The 5,912-nt window shown below is 41.0% G+C and overlaps 1 non-coding gene across 1 annotated transcript; it reads right to left on the bottom strand.

The window, feature by feature from the left end:
- Positions 1 to 2,496: 2,496 nt before the first annotated feature.
- TRNAC-ACA (transfer RNA cysteine (anticodon ACA)) lies at positions 2,497 to 2,568 on the bottom strand. The gene has a single exon. It is a non-coding gene; the product is annotated as a tRNA-Cys (tRNA).
- Between the last annotated feature and the right edge of the window lie 3,344 nt (positions 2,569 to 5,912).

Here is a 5,912-nt window from a genome sequence, read left to right on the forward strand (position 1 = left end):
TTTCCAGCTTTCCCTGCAGATATTGATGACTGATGAGGTGAAAGCAAAAGTCATTGCTTTAGACTTCTGAGAAAGCTTTGGAAAGGAAACTGACCAATGCAAGTGATTTAAACTTTTGCCCTTGCCCTTTCCTCCTGCCTACTGCCTTGAATGTGTGTATATAATGGTTGAGTTGCAGCAGCCATCATGGACCACAAAGCAGTCTTCATGATGGAAGCCGTGCACCAAAGACAGGAGAGCATAAGGAAGGATCCTGGGTCTTAGATGTGTGCAGTGGTGGCTTAGTCGCTCAATCGTATCCGACTCTTGCGACTCTATGGACTGTAGCCCACCAGGCTCCTCTGTCCATGGGATTTCCCAGGCAAGAATACTGGAGTGGGCTGCCATTTCCTTCTTGAACGGATCTTCCCAACCCAAGAATCAAACCCGTGTCTCCTTCATTGCAGGCAGACTCTATACCACTGAGCCACCAAGGACTCCCCTAGATGTGTGCAGAGCTGCCATATCAGCACTGGATGACTACCCTGAATTTCTTTCATGGAAGAGAAAAATAAACCCCTATCATATTTAAGCCACTATACTTTGCATTTCTGTTACAGACTGTGAAGTCTAACCCTAACTGATACGTTGACCAAGGATCCTAAAGGAAGGGATAATTTTAAACTTTATGTATGAACTATCCTAAAGAAAAATGCTAGAGATGTTAAGTTTCTGAAGGTAATGATTAAGCCACTTAAATCCATTAACTGATGAATGAACAAAATATGGTTCAGCCATACAATGGAATATGTTTTGGTGATAAGTACAGACACATGCTACAACACGGATGAACCTTGAAAACATTATACTAAGGGAAAGAAGCCAGAGGTCACATGTTGCGCAATTCCATTTAAACAAAATGTCAAGGATAGGCAAATCAATAGAAACAGAAAGTTGATCAGTGGTTGCGTAGGGTTGTTGGAGCTTTAGGCGGATAAAGAATGACTCCTAATACGTATAAGGTTTCTTTTTGGCAGAATGAAAATGTTCTAAAAGTATGCTATGGTAATGATTGCACAACTCTGTGAGTGTACAAAAAACCATTGAATTGTGCATTTTAAATGGGTGAATTGCATGGTATGTGAATTATATCTCCATGAAACTAAGTAAGGAATTAAAAAATGAATGTAATGAGTTGAAATACATCAAATAGGATAAAACCCCACAGGCTCATAATGATTTTTCTTTTAAAAAAAAAAAAGCTCTTTGATCATCTTTAGACAATATTGATGAATAAAGGTAAGGAATCAAGCATTTATTCTGTCTTTCTTATATGAACTGTACTTCAGGGTATACAAACAGTAGATAAAAGAAAGTTCTTTATTATAAGTGAAAGTCACTCAGTCGTGTCTGACTCTTTGCGACCCCATGGTCTATACAGTCCATAGAATTCTCCAGGCCAGAATGCTGGAATGGGTAGCCTTTCCCTCCTCCAGGGGATCTTCCCAACCCAGGGATCAAACCCAGGTCTCTCGCATTGCAGGCAGATTCTTTACCACCTGAGCCGCAAGGGAAGCCCCTTATTATAGAAAAACGTCCACTAATAAAGGTAAAAGAAATGATGAAATTAGAATCTCACAAATGTGTAAGCCCTAATGAAATAATGGATCAAGGCAATGTTTTCCATCAGGTGAAAGGCTGATGGAAACTTTAAAAGAGGGACTAACAACAACAGAATCCAACGATTAATCTTAGCATCACTAAAAATGGGACAGCCAGACATTACAGGCCTCCTGATATGATGCAACAGGAAGTACACAGTACTGCTTACAAAGTCCTTTTTTTAATTGAAGTGTAGTTGATTTACAACATTGTTAGTGTCAGGTGTACAGCAAAGTGATTCAGATATATTTTTTTCAGGGATAGGTTATTATAAAATATTGAGTATACTACTTCCCTGTGCTATACAATAGGTCCTTGTGATTTATCTATTTTATATATAGTCATGTGTATATAATTTGTCCCTTCCCTGCTTTCCCCTTTGGTAACCATAAATTTGTTTTCTATGTCTGTGCGTCTATTTCTGTTTTGTATATAAGTTCATTTGTTAGAACATTCTCTAGCACCATATACAAAAATAAACTCAAAATGGATTAAAGGCACAAATGTAAGCCTGGATACTATATTCTTGCCAATAAAATCAAACCTGAATTTGATCAAGCCTCTAAACCTAATTGCCAATTTATAGGCAATACAGGGTTTAAAAGAACATATTAAATGACATTGGAGGCATGGATACAATCAGCCAAATACTGACTGTGGGGAATTTGCCAGTGCAGATGTGTCCATTTTTTTCTGCAAACTGATAGCAAGAATATAAGAGGCTAAGTGTGTGGCATGGCCAAGGGAACAAAGGGTAACCTATCAAAAAGAGCTGTAGCCCGCCAGGCTCCTCTGTCTTTAGGACTTCCCAGGCAAGAATACTGGAGTGGGTTGCCATTTCTTTCTCCAGGGATCTTCCCAACCCAGGAATTGAACCCAGGTCTCCTGCATTGTAGGCAGATGCTTTACCGACTGAGCTACAAGGGAATCCCAAGAAGTATATTAACCACGTGCAAGGAGGGACTTTGTCTGGTTCCTCGTTTGAAGAAACTTTTAAAATAAATAACTATGAGATAATGTGGAAGACTTTTGACTGGATACAAATGATATTTTTAAATCGTTAATATTTTTTAGTTATGATAAGGGTTATGTTTGGGAATAACAAATTTTTATCTTTTAGAGATACATACTTAAATATTTACAGATGAGAAGACATAATGTCTGGGACTTGCTTTAAGATAGTCTCACGGAGAGTGAGAAAAGTAGCTGGGAATGTAGATGAAAGACCAGTCATCCGTTCATAATCACTGAAACCATGTGACAAGTACATGATGGGGCACTGTCTGACTGGTAGATACGTTTGGAAATGTTCCAGAGTAAAAAGTGTTGTTGTTTTTTAGTGTTCTTTGGAACATTGAGTTGAAGCTTGAGCATGTTTTTCCACATAAATCCGTACGTTTTTTGCCTAGTAAAGTTTATGGGAATTCCTTTTTACCTAATCTGACTAAATCAGATCATGAGGAGGGCAGAGAGGCACACTTTGAAATCAGGTCTGGGTTTTTTGGGTTTTTTAAATTGAAGTATAGTTGATTTGCAATGTTGTGTTAGTTTCTGGTGTATAGCAAAGTGATTCAGATATACAGATTCATGTTCTTTTCCTTTACGGTTTATCACAGGCCTGGGTTTGAGTCTTGGTGCCACTATTCACTAACTTTGTCAGATACTTAACCTTTCTGAAGCTCAATTCCTTCACTGGTCAAGTAGGCATCACAATAAGAGCTCCTATCTCCTGGGATGGTTTGGGAGGATTAAACAAGATAGAGAATCCAAAGCACTCGGCACAGTGCCTGGCAGTGCTCCATAAATATTAGGGGGCAGTTAATTCTTAATTGTTTCAATTGTCTATTGCGGGTCCACTTGGCTGGGCTGGGAGCTTCTACTCTGCCTGCTGTCATCTGGGACCACAGTCATCTGGTGGTTGAACTGAGCTGGAACAACCAAGACGGCTCACACAGATGGCAGGCAGTCCATGCCAACCATTGGCTGAGAGCTCAGCTAGGGCTGTTGTGCATAGCATGCACGCGTGGCCTCTCCGTGACACTCGGGCTTCTCACTTCATGGTGGCTGGGTTTGGAGAGGAAGTGCCCAAGAACAAAGTGGAAGCTGCCAGTTCTCAGGACCTACAACTGGCCCAGGGTCACTTCTGCCACATTCTGTTGGTTAAAGAGTGACAAGCCCTGTTCAGACACAATGGGAGGGGAAATGGACTCTACCTCGTAGTTTGGACGGGGTCAAAGAACTTGTAGCCCTCTCTAATCCACCACCAACAGCGAGTCTGTTTCCTCAGCACTTCGTCCATAGATAAAAATCTAGATTCCAAGGATCACATCAAAAAACATTCAGTATCTGTCTCTGTCTCTAGAAGGTAATTAGACCACACTGGCTGATGTTTCTCCTGCTGCTCAGTCGACTAAGACAGGGCCTGGGGGATTGGAGGGGTTAGGCCGCCGCCCCTCACCCCTGAGAGGAGAAACTAGGCCAGGACCAAGTCTTCGCTGCAGAAACACCTTGGTATGAGTCAGTGGTTCTCAAAAATAATTCATGAGACCAAATTAGGTCATCTATTTTTAATTTTTGTGGTTATTAATTTGACAAATTATAATTCAATACTGTTCTCACAGGCAATAATTCTTGAGACTTGAGAAACTATGAGTATTCCCTTCTGAGGTATTCTTTCCTTAATTCTTTAGTGCCAAGGCATAACAAGCTTTCCATATGTTTCTTCTCTTACCCTTTGACCAGCAATTGCTGGCTCTCATGTATTCTCTGATATTAGTGAAAACACTGTCCAGGAGAGGTGTTTGTTTGATTTATTGTGCATTATACAAACACAAAGTTTGGGTAAGAAATATTTCCGAGAGCTAAAAAATGCAAAGTTAGTGGCAAGTCTGGGCAATGTGAGTTTTACATAAAGACAGACCTTTGCTTTTAAATGGAACATTTACAGTAAATAAATGATTGATAAAGACACCCGGTTGCCTCTATAAACAAGGAAGTGGGGAATCCAGCCATGCTGAACACTGTGTTTATTTTCCATGGAAAGAGGATGTCAACTGCTAATCATGGGCATGCCACAGTTTAATTTCTACACAAGACCCCTTCCTGGCTTTCTATAAAGCAAAAAAAAAAAAAAAGAAGAAGAAGAAGAAGAAATGATGGCTAACTAAATTTCTTTGTGCAGAATTAAGTGCTATTAATTTTAACATAGCTTGTCAAAAAACCAACCAAACTAAAGCCCTGAGGTGCTTCTAAGCTTGGATTCATTTTGCTGTTGAAAAGATCCCAGCTGACAGCTGTGATATAAATGCATGGAGAAGGAAATAAACACTGGCTCTTTGACCATGATCTGGAAGTTATGTCAGAAGAGTCTGGCATTTTATCAATTGGCCATAAAGCAAATATGGGAGGGAGGGGATGGAGAGGAGGGAACGGTCACATAATACTGGCCCATTCTGAAGTTCTGAGCATATCAGAGCATACAGCTAGAGGCTCCGAATCATGATGACACACAAGGGGGTTAAAGCATTTCCTTAGAAATGTCCTTGTCTAAGCTAAGACCCTTGCTGACATATTTGAGGAGATTTCTGCCTTGTTTGAGACTCTTTCTGACTTATTTAAGCCCTTCCTGACTTGTTTTGGCATTCCCGGGTATCTCAGAGGGTAAAGAATCTGCCTGCAATACAGGAGATCGAGGTTCAATCCCTGGGTCAGGGAGATCCCCTGGAGAAGGGAATGGCAATCCACTCCAGTATTCTCGCCTGGAGAATTCCATGGACAGAGGAGCCTAGCAGGCTACAGTCCTTGGGATCACAAAGAGTCAGATACAACTGAGCAACTACCACTGACTTGTTTCAGACTCAGTCTGATGAATTAGATACCCTTCATGATTTGTAGGGGGCCCTTCCTAGCTCATCTGAGACTCTTCCTGACCTGTTTGAGACCATCCTAACTTGCTTCAAACCTATCTTTTCATGTGAGGCAAGCTTCCAGACACATTTGAGCTAGTTCTGATTAGATTGAGATACTTCCTAATGGACTTGAGACCAGTCCTGAGGACTTTGCCACACTTCCTGACATGTTTGAGACAGTCCCCAACATATTTGAGACTCATCCTGCCTGAGGTTCTCTCTGACATATCTAAAACTCTGACAGCTTGGAGATTCATTCTGATTTGTTTGAGACTCTTCCAAACTTGGGCTTCCCTGGTGGCTCAGACAGTATAGTATCTGCCTGCCAATGCAGGAGACACGGTTCAATGGTCAGGAAGATCC

This window comes from Ovis canadensis, chromosome X (genome assembly GCF_042477335.2).
Source record: "Ovis canadensis isolate MfBH-ARS-UI-01 breed Bighorn chromosome X, ARS-UI_OviCan_v2, whole genome shotgun sequence".
NCBI lineage: Eukaryota > Metazoa > Chordata > Mammalia > Artiodactyla > Bovidae > Ovis > Ovis canadensis.